The sequence below is a fragment of the Podarcis filfolensis genome (assembly GCF_964270895.1).
Source record: "Podarcis filfolensis genome assembly, chromosome: 3".
NCBI classification, from domain to species: Eukaryota; Metazoa; Chordata; class Lepidosauria; order Squamata; family Lacertidae; genus Podarcis; species Podarcis filfolensis.
In genome coordinates, this window is record NC_139606.1 from 19,280,900 (window position 1) to 19,295,168 (window position 14,269).

The window sequence follows — 14,269 nt, forward strand, 5'->3', positions numbered from 1 at the left end:
GCTCAGCACGAGTTCCTGCTGCGCTCGGGGGCTTCAGGCTTCAGGCGGCTATCCGCAAGCCTTTGGAGTGCAGCAGGAACTCCGAAGGCTTGCGAATAGCCGCCTGAAGCCTCCGGAGCACAGTGGGAGTTCCTGCTGCGCTTCGGGGGCTTCAGGTGGCTTCAACGAAAGCAACGCGAAGCCTCCGGAGCGCGGGGGGAGCTCTCCCTCTGCGCTTCGGAGGCTTCGCGTTGCTATCACTGAAGCCCTTAATTTTTGAAGGGGAAAAAGTGCGTCTTATAGAGCGAAAAATACGGTAACCTTTATATCATTGCATTTTGTATGTTTCCCAATTCTAATTACACTCATTACAAAATAGCTCAAATTTTAGATAAAGATAGAAAGACAGAAAATTTCTCATTACAAGTCTTCAGACAACCCCGCTAGTGATGTTAATTGCTTACAATATTCTTTCAGATATTGTATAAATTTACAAATACCTGATCATGCCGGTTTCAGATTTTTCCTGTCAGCTTCGCCAATTCTGCAAAGCCCATCATCTTCATCTGCCACTCTTCTTTCGTTGGTATTTCTTCTTGTTTCCATTTTTGAAATAGGCACTGTCTCAATATATCTCTTGCTTTACCAAGCTTTCAATTTCACATATAAATGGAGAGTCCTTAATGGTTCATCAAAAATTGAGCTTTTTTTTATCCAGTATGCTATGCTACTCCTATGCTAACTCATTTGAACCCCCTGCTCTACAGATAAATAGGAGAGGTTTTATTGAGAACTGAATTGACTCACTATTCTCTTCTCACATGCGACAATTGAATGTCGCATTGTATTTTCAGTATTTTCCTGTTTTCTTTACCCTTCCTCTATACCTGTGTTTTATTTTTCTATTTTCACATTTATTTTTATTTGCTATATCTGTCATTTTTTATTGTATTCTGTATGTGTTTATGCCAATTAATTTTTTTTTTTTTAAAGATTTCAATTTCATCACTGTTGTGATCAAAAGCTAACAGGACATAGTCCAAAATTAACCAAGACAGTAAGACCACAATTTTTTTAGCAGCTCCCATTAAAATAAGGATGACTGTCATGCTTTTGAGTCTCAGGACTAACCCACATTTTTGTTTTGTCCCATGATTTCTGTGCCTGAGTCTGATAAGTTTTTCATCCTGCTGCTTTCCCCAGGAAAACCTGCAGTTTACTGCTGAATCAGAACAAACGTCAACCCATAGAAAACCTGATTGATTTCTGTTCTAATTCTGCAGCAAACCATGGGTTTCCTTAAGGAAAGCAGCAGGGTGACAACTCAACTGGTTATGGTTTGATGCTGACAATGCCAAGGTTGCAGGTTTGATCCCTGATTATTCCTGCATTGCAGGGGTTGGACTAGATGATCTCGGGGTCCCTTCCAACTCTACAATTTTATGATTCTATGAATCTAAAATCAGTGACTAGAAATCATGGAACAAATGAAAGAAATTGAGGGACAATGGAAGTGTGGATGAGCCCTTAATGCATCTAACTATAATTTGGTAATTTTATCTGATCAGCTGCCACTGCTTCAGCTGGTGGATGATGCAAATATCTATCTATCATCTATCTATCTATCTATCATCTATCTATATCTATATCTATCTATCTATCTATCTCTATATCTATCTATCTATCATCTATCTATCATCTATCTCTATATCTATCTATCTATCTATCTATCTATCTATCTATCTATCTATCTATCATCTATCTATCATCTATCATCTATCTATCTATCTATCATCTATCTATCTATCTATCTATCTATCTATCTATCTATCTATCATCTAACTATCTATCTATCTATCATCTATCTATGTATCATCATCATTATCATCTATCCATGTATCAGATTGTGCTGTTGATTGCCTTCCTTCCTTGCATGTTATCAGTGACTTTGGTGGAGTTCCTCTAAAGTGGTACCTCTGGTTGTGAATGGGATCCGTTCCAGAGGCCTGTTCGCAACATGAAAAGAACGCAACCCACAGCAGCGCATCTGCGCATGCGCGGGTTGCGACCCGCCACTTCTGCGCATGCACGTGATGTCATTTTGCGCATCTGTGCATGCACGAATGGCGAAACTCGGAAGTAACCCTTTCCGGTACTTCCGGGTCATCGCGGGACGTAACCTGAAAAAATGTAACATGAAGTGGACGTAACATGATGTATGACTGTATTAGTGATTTGGGTCTCCAAAATTCTGTTCAGTTAGAATCCTACTAGCAGCAGTGCAGTCAGGCTATCAGTGCCTTGAATGTCAAAATTGGTTTTAAGCTCTAAAAGCAGGACGAAAAGGACTCTTGCTTCGCCGCCATGTCCCTCTCCCTGGGCTCGGATAAAATTAGCTCCTATTGATCATAATGACTTATCAGACAAGTGCCTAATCTTATCTGAATTTCACAAATGGTTCAGATGGTAGCTTGTGACTTTGATTACTGCAAGAGCAGTCCTAATCAGATTCCTTTCCATAAAACTGTGCTTGATTCAGCTTCCTCGCTCTGACAGATCAAAGCACTTTCTTCCCCTCTATCTGCAGGGAAGCTCATTAGGAGGAGGTTGTCAGGGTTATAATCATGCAACAGTTTTACTTCTGGGTTAGAACACTATTCCTTTTCTTATCAGTCTGTGAGGTCCAAAGTGAGAAGAACAAAGTAGGTACTGGTGACATGTGATGCTTTATATGGCTGGGAGCCACCGTGCGAGGCCACGGACATCCTTTCATTCCTTGGCTGTTCAAGCTAGTTTTGCAATCATCTCCTAATTAGAACTGAATGCAAGAAGACCAATTAAACGAGAAATCGTCTGATATGATGAATGATGTGCATTTAACCTGTTAGGGTCTGTGGTTCTTCTTTTGTCAGTGCAGTGATCCCCGCCATGCAGACGAAAAACCCCCCACACTCTTATTTGATAAATGTGTCCTTCAGCCCCTCTCGGGGTTTTTTGCACATCCCTTGCACAGATAACGATTCTCAGTTGCTGAATCAGGTGCCACCTGCATTGTCTCTTTTATCCGGGCTTTGAAGTACAAACGACTGTTGCGAAAATGAAACCTGGAAAATATTACTCCAGCTAAGAAAATGAAGGCAGGTGGACCTTGTTGCCTGTTGGAATAAATTGCAGTTGCCTGTGATATGTCTTGAGCTGAGAAGCTGGAGGGCTGTTCCATACAACCTCTTTACTTAGCCTTCAAATTTGCACAAAGCTTGGATAAGGGTTAGTACAGTGGTACCTCAGGTTAAGTATTTAATTCATTCCGGAGGTCTGTTCTTAACCTGAAACTGTATTTAACCTGAAGCACCACTTTAGCTAATGGGGCTTCCTGCTGCTGCTGTGCCGCCGGAGCCCGATTTCTGTTCTTATCCTGAAGCAAAGTTCTTAACCTGAAGCACTATTTCTAGGTTAGCGGAGTGTGTAACCTGAAGCGTATGTAACCTGAAGCATATGTAACCCGAGGTACCACTGTACAGGACTTAGCCAGAGCTCCATTTGCCCCGCCGCTTCCTCCCTGTGCAAACCCGCAAATTAGCGCCAAATCGGAACAAATGGCAATCGGGTTTTCCAAAGTGGTGAGGCAAAAGAAAAACTGCTTGTTTTTTTTATAAATTATTTATTGAAATTTTACAAAAACATAGGTTTACAGAATACAAAAAAAACATAGGAAAAGAAAAAGGTAAAAAAAAGAAAACATACAAAAATACATAAAAAATAAAAAATAAAAATACAAAATACAAAATACAAAAAGCGGATAGATAAAAAAGAGTTAAAAACAAATCCACTTTTTTGTAACTTTAAACTCATTAGCTTGTTTCCTTGACCTCCTCACACCTCCCCTTTTTGTATTCCCATTTAAATAATCAAATCAGCAAATCCTTACTCTCTTTCGTTTATCTTAACTCTATATCTTAACATATTATAACTCTGTATTTTCATCCATTATCAATTCATTTTTGCATATTCTCATTAACTTTGTTGCTAATGCCACTTATTTTCAATCCAACATCATTTTTAACATTCATTAATTTTACAGTGTTTCTGCAAATAGTCTTTAAATTTCTTCCAATCTTCTTCCACCAACTCTTCTCCCAGGTCTCGGATTCTGCCAGTCATTTCCGCTAATTCCATATAGTCCATCACCTTCATCTGCCACTCTTCCAGGGTGGGTAAATCTTGTGTCTTCCAATACTTTGCAATGAATATTCTTGCTGCTGTTGTTGCATACATGAAGAAAGTTCTATCCTTCTTTGGCACCAATTGGCCGACTATGCCCAGGAGAAAGTCCTCTGGTTTCTTCAGGAAGGTATATTTAAATACCTTTTTCATTTCATTATAGATCATCTCCCAGAAAGCCTTAATCTTTGGGCACGTCCACCAAAGGTGAAAGAATGTACCTTCATTTTCTTTACATTTCCAACATTTGTTATCGGGCAAATGATATATTTTTGCAAGCTTGACTGGTGTCATGTACCACCTGTATATCATTTTCATAATATTCTCTCTTAAGGCATTACATGCCGTAAATTTCGTACCGGTGGTCCACAACTGTTCCCAGTCAGCAAACATAATGTTATGACCAATATCTTGTGCCCATTTAATCATAGCAGATTTAACCGTTTCATCCTGCGTATTCCATTTTAACAGCAAGTTATACATTCTTGAAAGTATCTTAGTTTTGGGATCTAACTATTCTGTTTCCAATTTTGATTTTTCCACCTGGAAGCCAATTTTTTTGTCCAAATTATAGGCCTCTCTTATTTGATAATAATGAAGCCAGTCTCACACTTTATCTTTTAATTTCTCAAAACTCTGCAATTTCAATTTATCTCCTTCTTGTTCCAATATTTCCCAATATTTCGGCCATTTGGCCTCCATATTGAGCTTTTTCTGAGCCTTCGCTTCCATTGGTGACAACCACCTTGGGGTTTTATTTTCCAGTAAGTCTTTGTATCTTATCCAGACATTGAACAATGCTTTCCTGACAATATGGATTTTAGATGCTTTATGTGCTTTAACCTTGTCGTACCACAAATATGCATGCCACCCAAAAACATAGTTAAAACCTTCTAAGTCCAAAATGTCCGTGTTCTCAAGAAGCAGCCAGTCTTTCAACCAGCAGAATGCTGCTGATTCATAGTAAAGTTTAAGGTCTGGCAGGGCAAATCCGCCTCTTTCCTTTGCATCAGTTAATATTTTAAATTTTATTCTGGGCTTCTTGCCCTGCCAGACAAATCTAGAAATATCTCTCTGCCACTTCTTGAAACAGTCCATCTTGTCCAAAATTTGCAATGATTGAAACAGAAATAACATTTTTGGCAATACATTCATCTTTATAGCTGCAATTCGACCCAACAAGGAAAGCTTCAAATTTGACCATATTTCTAAGTCTTTTTTCACTTCTGTCCAACATTTCTCATAATTATCTTTAAATAAATTTAAGTTCTTAGCCGTCATATTAACCCCCAGATATTTTACTTTCTTAACTAATGGTAAACTTGTCTCCTTCTGAAACCTCTCTTTCTCAATCGATGTTAAATTTTTCTCAAGAACTTTAGTTTTAGACTTGTTCAGCTTAAATCCTGCCACATGACCAAATTCTTGAATTAGTTCTAATACTCTTTTCGTACTAGATTCTGGCTCCTGTAATGTCAAAACTAGGTCATCTGCAAAAGCTTTCAATTTGTATTGTTTGGCTCCGACCTGGATACCTTTAATCAGACGGTCCCTTCTAATCATATTTAACAAAACCTCCAGGACCGAAATAAAAAGCAATGGAGAAATTGGGCAGCCTTGTCGTGTCCCTTTCTCTATCTTAAATTCCTCTGTCATCACATTATTGACTATTAGCTTAGCCTTTTGTTCTGAATAAATTGCACTTATACCATTTTCAAACCCTTGACCCCCCCCCATCCCCTGAAGATTTTTCTTCATAAAATTCCAAGAAATATTGTCAAAGGCTTTCTCCGCATCTATAAAAATTAAAACTGCTTTAGTATTAATGTTCACTTGCAACTTCTCCAAAATGTTAATTATGTTCCTCGTGTTGTCAGACAAGTGTCTACCTGGGAGAAAGCCAGCTTGGTCCTTATGTATCTCTTCCACTAATACTTTTTTTTAATCTATTAGCCAAAATATCAGCAAAAATTTTGTAATCCACATTGAGCAGGGATATGGGGCGGTATTTCTTAAGTTGTGTCTTTTCAGACTCAGTTTTTGGTATAAGTGTAATGTAGGCTTCCTTCCACGACTCTGGTGCTTTTTTCCCCTCCAAAATTTCATTACAAACCTCCTTTAGTGGCTGAATTAACCAATCTTTCAAAGATCTATAGTATTTTGAGGTTAAGCCATCCGGCCCTGGAGATTTACCCAACTGCATATTCTGAATGGCACCTTCTACCTCCTGTTCTGTAATTTTGTAGTTCAGCATTATCTTATTTTCTTGAGAGATTTTTTGTAATCCATTTGTTTTTAAAAATTGGTCTATATCAAACTCTTTCTGTGGCCCTTGTGTATATAACTCTTTAAAATACCTCTGGAAGCATTTTCTAATTTCCACTGGATTCTGAATGTTCTTTCCTTCCACTTCCAAATTAGTGATAGTATTGAGCTTTTGTCTTTTTTTCATTTGCCAAGCTAACAATTTCCCACATTTATTAGCCGATTCAAATGTCTTTTGTCTCATTTGTTTAATTTTCCATTCAGTTTCCTGGTTCATCATCTTCATATATTGCACTTGATATAACTTTATGTCTCTCAGAATCTCTTGTGACTTTGGTTTCGCTCTTAGTTTCTTCTCACCCTCCTTTATTTTTTCCAGAATTTTATCTTTTTTCCATTTTGGGCTCTCTTCTTTATTGTATTCTGTTGGATCAGAAACCCCCTCATAACTGCTTTACTTGCGTCCCAGATTATTCTTTTTTCAGTAATAGTATTCAAATTTATCTCAAGGTTTTTTGGGCCTTCTTGATAACCTCTTGATCTCTAAATAAGGTGTCATTCATCCTCCATCTGAAGGAACCGATTGGTGTTAGTTTCATCTCCATTTTCACAGCATTGTGGTCGGAGCAAGTTTTTGGGCAAATTTCCACTTTTCGAGTCTTAGGTGCCAGTCCTCTAGTTATCCATATTTGGTCAATTCTTTTCCATGTCATTTTGGCTTCAGAGAAGAATGTTCCCTCTCTTCCTAAGGGGTTCTTAATTCTCCAAATGTCAATCAAGTCCATATTGTCAGTCAGTTCAAAAAAGGTTTTTGGTAGTCTGCCATCTTTAGTTACGATCTGTCTCTGCGACTTGTCCATATTTGTAGATACCACTCCATTCATATCTCCCATCATAATAATTTTGTGATCCATATAGTCTAACAATGTCTCGTGCAATTTATTAAAAAATTCAGATTTCCCCTCATTTGGTGCATAAACTCCTACTATTACTATTTTTCTCCTTGTGATTGAATTTCGATTGCCACAAATCTTCCTTGATCATCTTTAAAAACAAATTTCGGTGATAGGCTCTCTTTGGCGTAAATTACAACTCCTCTCTTTTTAACCTTATCCGATGAAATAAACTCTTGACCCAGTCTTTTATTAATCAATACTTTCCTGTGTAGCCTTATCACATGTGTTTCCTGTAAACAAATTAAGTCCAATTGTTCCTTTTTCAATAAATGAAAAACTTTCCTCCTCTTCTCCGGGGAGTTAAGTCCATGAATGTTCCAACTTAATAATTGCAGAGACATGGTGTATTTATTCTACTTTCCTCCAACTGCTCCCAGTAGTTCCTCTTGTTCTGATGGTGGTATCACTTTTTCTAATTTGTCCAATCCCAAAGGTGGTGGTACTATGTCTAGTACTCCTGGTTTTAAAGCTCTTAGCTCTTCTAGAACTTCTTTTTGCAGGTCTTCTTCGTGGTCTCTCAGGAATTTTTCCTTGTCTTCCCCTGATCTTATTTTGAACTTTTTCCCTTTAAAGGTAAAGGATAGGCCTTGGGGGAATTCCCACCTAAAAACAATTCTGTTACTTCTCAACAGGGCCACCAGATCTCCGTAGTTAGTTCTAAGATCCAATAAATATTTCGGAATATCCTTGAATATCTCCACTCTTGAATCGTTTATTTCCAAGGTCTTCTGGAAGTGCAGACTCAGTATTTTATCTCTCTCTTCTTTCGTTCGGAGGGTAACCAAACAGTCTCTCGCCCTGTTCTTTCTCCCTCCTCTTCCAAGTCTAAAAGCACTTACTATCTTGAAATCTTGCTTAGCATCCAAATTCCAAAATTCTGCAAATTCCTGCGTAAGAAAGTCACTTAAACTGTCTTTTTCCAATTCAGGGACCACCCTGATCATCAGATTAGTCTGTTTTTCCTTAAGTTCTATCATAGACAGTAGCGACCGGTGGTCCTTTAGCTCTTTGCATATAGTTGGGATCTTTTCCTCTACAGCCAACACTTTTTCCTTTGCTTCCTCAGCTGCCTTTTGGTTTGAAGTGGATTCTTGCAACAGTCTTTCAATAGATTCTGTATTAGAGTTCACCTTCTGCCCCAAATTGTTGATGCTAGTAGTATTTTGGTCAGTTTTAGTAGTCGCTTCAGTAACTTGATTACTTAATTTTTCCAAGGTTTCAAAAATTTTATTTAATACTGAAGTGAATCCCTCTTCAGTAGCCATTCCTTTAGACCCAACTTGTGCAGGATCTTTTCCTTGTGCAGGATCTTTTCCTTGTGATGCAGAAGGGGCAGATGCAGATGCAGAGGCAGATACGGATGCTCTGCGCTGCTGCGTTACACTAGTCTGCTGCTGTCTAACCTTTCCCGATCTTGTTGTCTTTTCCTGAAGCAAGTCTGCCATGCCACTTTATCTAAGGATCTGAGAGTCAAGGTTAATCCCACAGCCAAAACTTGTTTTGCAGCGGAAGTTTCCCAGGCCAATCGAGAGTGGAAAATCCCCTGGCTAGTTGCAACAATTTCAAAGTTCCTCTAAGGGGACACAGTAACGATCAGTGGTATTGCAATAGAGTCTCTTTTCCGATTTTCCAAAGTCCCCCTTCTACAAAAGAAAAAAGCAACAGTTCCAAGTCCAAAGTAACCCTCAGAGTAAAAGTGTCTCACTTGCAGAGTTAACTGTCACAAAGTTACATTGTCCATAAATAGTGCGATTCTCAGTACAGCAATTTTATTAATCTGGCAGTCCGTTCCCAAGGATTAAGTGGTGGTCTTTACCCCGTTTTCTCTCCACTTTTTTGCAGACAAAATATATTTTCTCCTCTTCCCTCCCCTCTCCTGCAATTCAGGGAGGGAAATCTTTTGATCTGACGTTAGGATTTAAGTCCTTTTAAACCCAGCTCTCCAGCGTTAGCTTGATCAGTCTTTGCTTTGATCTATATACAAAAAGGAAGGCGGACTTCCTGTTTGCGCCTTCCCGTTTCAGTGCCAAATTAATCCTCTTTTCCTTAAATTCCCCGGTCTTTGAACTTGACCTACTCACGGGTAGTTGTTTGTTAGCCGAATTGTCCCAGGAAAAAGGTCAGCGCTCTCCGGCAACAGCTGTGCGGCTTCGCTCCACGGAAGAAGCAATTGGCTCTCAGCACCGCGACTAACTCCCCGTTTCGCTCCGGGACCCCTTACGGGGTTCCCTCGCAAATAGGGGGGGCGCTGAAGGTGCCCGTTGAGTCCCACGAACACAGGCTTCTCCCGCCTGTAGTTTTCTAAGGGGTTCCCACGTCGCCGTCGCGGCTAGACCCGATTCCCGTGGAGCTATTCCCTCACAGCTGGAGGGAATCCGCCATTACCGATGGCGCCGCCTCCGGAAGTCCCCAAAAGAAAAACTGCTTGGACCTGTGCCCAGTGACGGAGCTACATTTTGTGGGCCTGAAGCTTGAACTGTCATGGAGGTCCCTTCACACCCAGCAACAAGGTCTGGGTACCCACTGTTATCTGCTTCAATGGGGATATTCAACAACAGATCACCACACCATTATAATGTCTGTGCTACGGACTCTCACACTCAATTTGACTCAAATCAATGCAACACAAATCATGTCTACTAGACCCAATTTCTTAAATCAATGTGGTTAAAGTCTCTTCTGGGGGCCTTCTGAGATCTGGGGCCCTGAAGCTTATGCTTCACAAATTTCACAGTAGAGTACTCTGCCTGTACCTAGAAAAGCCCAAAGTCTTTATTGAGTTTTCATTCTGGTCTGTTTTCAGGTAGGTTATACAACAATGAGCAGTCACCCTTATTTGCTTGCATGGCATTTATAAATCTCCCTGTTAATATTTTCTTTCAATCTACACTTCTCTTTTTTTTCAAAAAATTTTTTATTGGTTTTCACAATATTATAAACAAACAAACACATAAGACAAACAAACATAAATCATAGCCTTATTTAAAATTACAATTATTAACATTGTTAAGTGACTTCCTCGCTTCCCCTTCGTTGAATTTCATTGCATATCCTTTTAACGGTTTTCCAAATCACAGTTCTTATAAAATTTAACTTAAACATTAACAACCTTAGATCTTCACATTATGAAATTAAACATATTAATTCATCACTTAACATAAATAAAATCCTAAGCCAATTAAGTATCTGCAAGCTGTTTTCAGTTAATTTAACTTAACATATTTAACTAAGTAATCATTAAATTTAATCCACTCTTCCTGATACTCCTCCTCCTTCTGGTTGTGGACTCTTCTAGTTAGGTCGGCTAGCTCTGAAAAATCCATCATCTTCATCTGCCATTCTTCTATCGTTGGTACACTTCTCAGTGTGTTTCCTCCTCAAACTCCTAACTGCAAAATAATAGTAGTAATTTTTTAAAAAACTGTTTTTTGTTTTTAAGTGGAGTTGTTGCTCTAGGGCAGGGGTCAGCAAGGTTTATCTTGCCTGGGCTGGATTGGTCCCGTGGAGATCCCTTTGTGGGCCGGATTGCACGCGTGTGTGTGATATCTGGCATCTGTGCATGTGCAGACGTGATTTCCGGTGCTGCGAAAGCGAGTGCCCACGCCGTGCTGCGCTGCTCTGGTTTAGCGCACTGTGCGATTGGGCAGCTCAGTTCGGGGGCAGCTCGTAGGCCGGTCAAACAACCTCTGCGGGCCACTTCTGGCCCATGGGCCTTAGGTTGCTGAGCTCTGCTCTAGGGTGACAGATCACATCAATCCACTTTAATTGTGCAAACCTAAATCACCAGTCTCTGCTCAAACCTCTCCTGCAAAATACTGTCTGGAGGCAACCTGTTTTGAAAGCCTGCTGTTTTCTATTTAAAATGCGCTTGCTGTATTTCCTTGGACAATCACAACCGACAATTTTGTACTGGGGAATTATTTTTTGCTTGGGGTAGTTTGGCATTCATATGATTCCCCACCCCCACAGACAATTCATAGGGTCTTCTCAATGCCCACGGTAATGACATGTTTTCAAATTCACCTGTGGCTGTTGCTGCTTTGCTTGAACAATACTGGAAGAGTACTGTAATTGTCTCAATGTATCCTCCTGTCAGCTCTCCTGTATTGCATTTCATGTAACACACATGACATATGACACAAAAACCAACTATTTCTCAAATCCAAGTGACCGTGGCAGACATCTGAAGTGTCTGCAAGTGAAGCAACCACCCACTTGGGAAAGGATCATAACCCATTCTTGAGTATAGACCTTTCTCTGTTAATTATCCCTGACTTTTCTTTTTGTGTTTGGGTCAGATAGCTACGTAGGGCCCTATCTGTTCATTGGCCATTTAACCCCCCCCCCCATTTATTTTTAGTTAAAAAGAAAATATGTGTTCAGAATTTGAGGAAGTATTTTTCTTCTGAATCAGTTTTGGATGTGCATTTAACCTATCTGGATTCATGGTCCTCTGCCATTGTGTTCCTCTCCATCACTCATGCAAAACCCCACATGCAGGTGTGATAGGTGCGTTCTTCTAAGTCTCCTTTTGTCTTTACACATCCCTCGTGCGGATAATGACTTTCTATCTCTATATCAAGCAAGCACTGCTAACACTCTCTCTCCTTTCTGGATCCGAATTGATCGTACATTCCAACCATTTAGAATTCGACAAACATATTTGACAAACACTGCAGAACGTGCCGTATTTTCCCGTGTACAACACGCCCTCATGTATAAGACGCCCCTCTTGGAGATTGCCAAGAGTTGTTGATCTTTTTTGGGAGGGAATTGCACTCAGTTTGGGAGCTTTTTTGGGGGAGGGGGTTGCATAAATTCGCTCACCCACCAGACCAACGCAAGCAGCCACCAATTACACTGCCCAATTGCCGCAGCACCAGCCTATCAACAGCAGCCCTTGCCGCAGCCGCCTATCACCCACCCTGCCACCACCGACAATCTCCTGCTCCCAGCAGCAGCCAATCGCCAGTCAACACTCAGGTACCCCTGCCCGTACGGGCCAGTCGTGACCGACTCTGGGGTTGTGTGCTCATCTCGCTTAAGAGGCCTGGAGCCAGCGCTGTCCAAAGACACTTCCAGGTCACGTGGCCAGCGTGACGAAGCTGCTCTGGCAAGCCAGCACCAGCGCAGCACACGGAAACGCTGTTTACCTTCCCGCTATAAAGCGGTACCTATTTATCTACTTGCACTTAGGGGTGCTTTCAAACTGCTAGGTGGGCAGGAGCTGGGACCAAATGATGGGAGCTCACCCCGCCGTGGGGATTCGAACCGCCAGCCATACGATCGGCAAGTCCTAGGCACTGAGGTTTTACCCACAGCGCCACCCGCGTCCCTTTATCCGTGTATAAGACGAGCCCAATTTTTTAACATAATTTTAAAAATGAAAACAGCTTGTCTTATACACGGCAAAGTACAGTAAATGTTTCAGCTGGAAAATGGATGAAACAGCCCATTCCAAGCAGTCTCTTTCTCTTTCAAACCTGATGGTCTATCTGTCAAGCCATCTCCAAAGATTAACCTGACTGGGGCAAGAATTCTATGCTCAGTTACCTGGGAGTAAGTCTAATTGGTGAGTTACATGCAGTGGAGAACCTACCCTACCCATGTCGGCTCTCCAGGCAATTCAGAATTCTGCGTAATCAGAGGTGGCTTAAGGGTGGTACTTCATAGATCAGACAGTTCATGGGTCAGGTGAAGTCACTGAAGTGTGCGCCATATTAAATCCATTGGTCTACAGGTTCCACAAGACTCTTCTCCGAGTTGGTTGTTTTTACTCTGCTGAAATATATTGACAAAAATATTTCTTGGCATTTGTGCCAAGGCCTAGAGGTCAATCTTTGTTAACCTAGTGAAGATGAGGGTCTGCTAGTTAAGGAAAGGGCTGCTAATTTCAGTAACACTTAGCACACCTCATTTCAATTATTTCTTACTAGCCAGTATATATTTTTTATTTTAAAAAAATGGATATTCCTAAATGCCCGAGTTTTTCTTCCTTTTTAAAGTAATTGGAATTTGCAGCCAACTGGCTTGTGTGATTGGCTGAGTATTTTAACATGTTGTGTTGGAAAAGAAATGTCACCAAATGAAACGAAACATCCAGCACAATACTCCACTGTTATCTAGATGAAAAAGAGTCCATACTTATGAACAAGTCCCCCCGCCCCGCGCCAGACACAGTTTCGGTGTTGGGCATAAATTAGTAACGGATCTGATTCCCACTTAAAATGTTGTCATGTTCTCAGCTTGGACAAAATCTGAATTATTCAGCTTCACTTTGAGGGCTTTTGTTGGATGAAAGTTGTTCAGAAGATGGCTGCCATCTTGGATCACACCACCACTACTTGCTTCCAAAGTGGAGAATGCCAGCCTCTGTGTAGCATAAACCACACTGTCAAGGTCTACTGGTTTTAAACTAGTCATCGATCTAAATCTGTAGTGAAATTATAAAAGTTAAAATAGATATGCGGATGATTCATACATCATATGAACTAGCGCTGTGTTCAGACTCCCGTTTACTGAGCACTCCCTGCATTTCCAGGGCTGAGTTTTTAATCTGTGCTCACACTACACTATCAAAATGCAAATGTACCCTGTACACTATTATAAGAACTTATTTGATGCATTTTTTCTCAAACCAGCTTCACACAGATTAGAGTCCTCAAACTGTTCCTAATTAATCTGTAGCCAAAGTGTGAACATTCACATAGGGTATAGGCATGTCCCTGGTGTGTACACAAACAGAAACAAATCTGTCAACAATGAAGCCATGTTGGTGTGAATAGCTAGGTGGGAAAGAGCTTTGAAACTCACCAAAAACACACACAACTTCACTGAGCTCTAAGGTG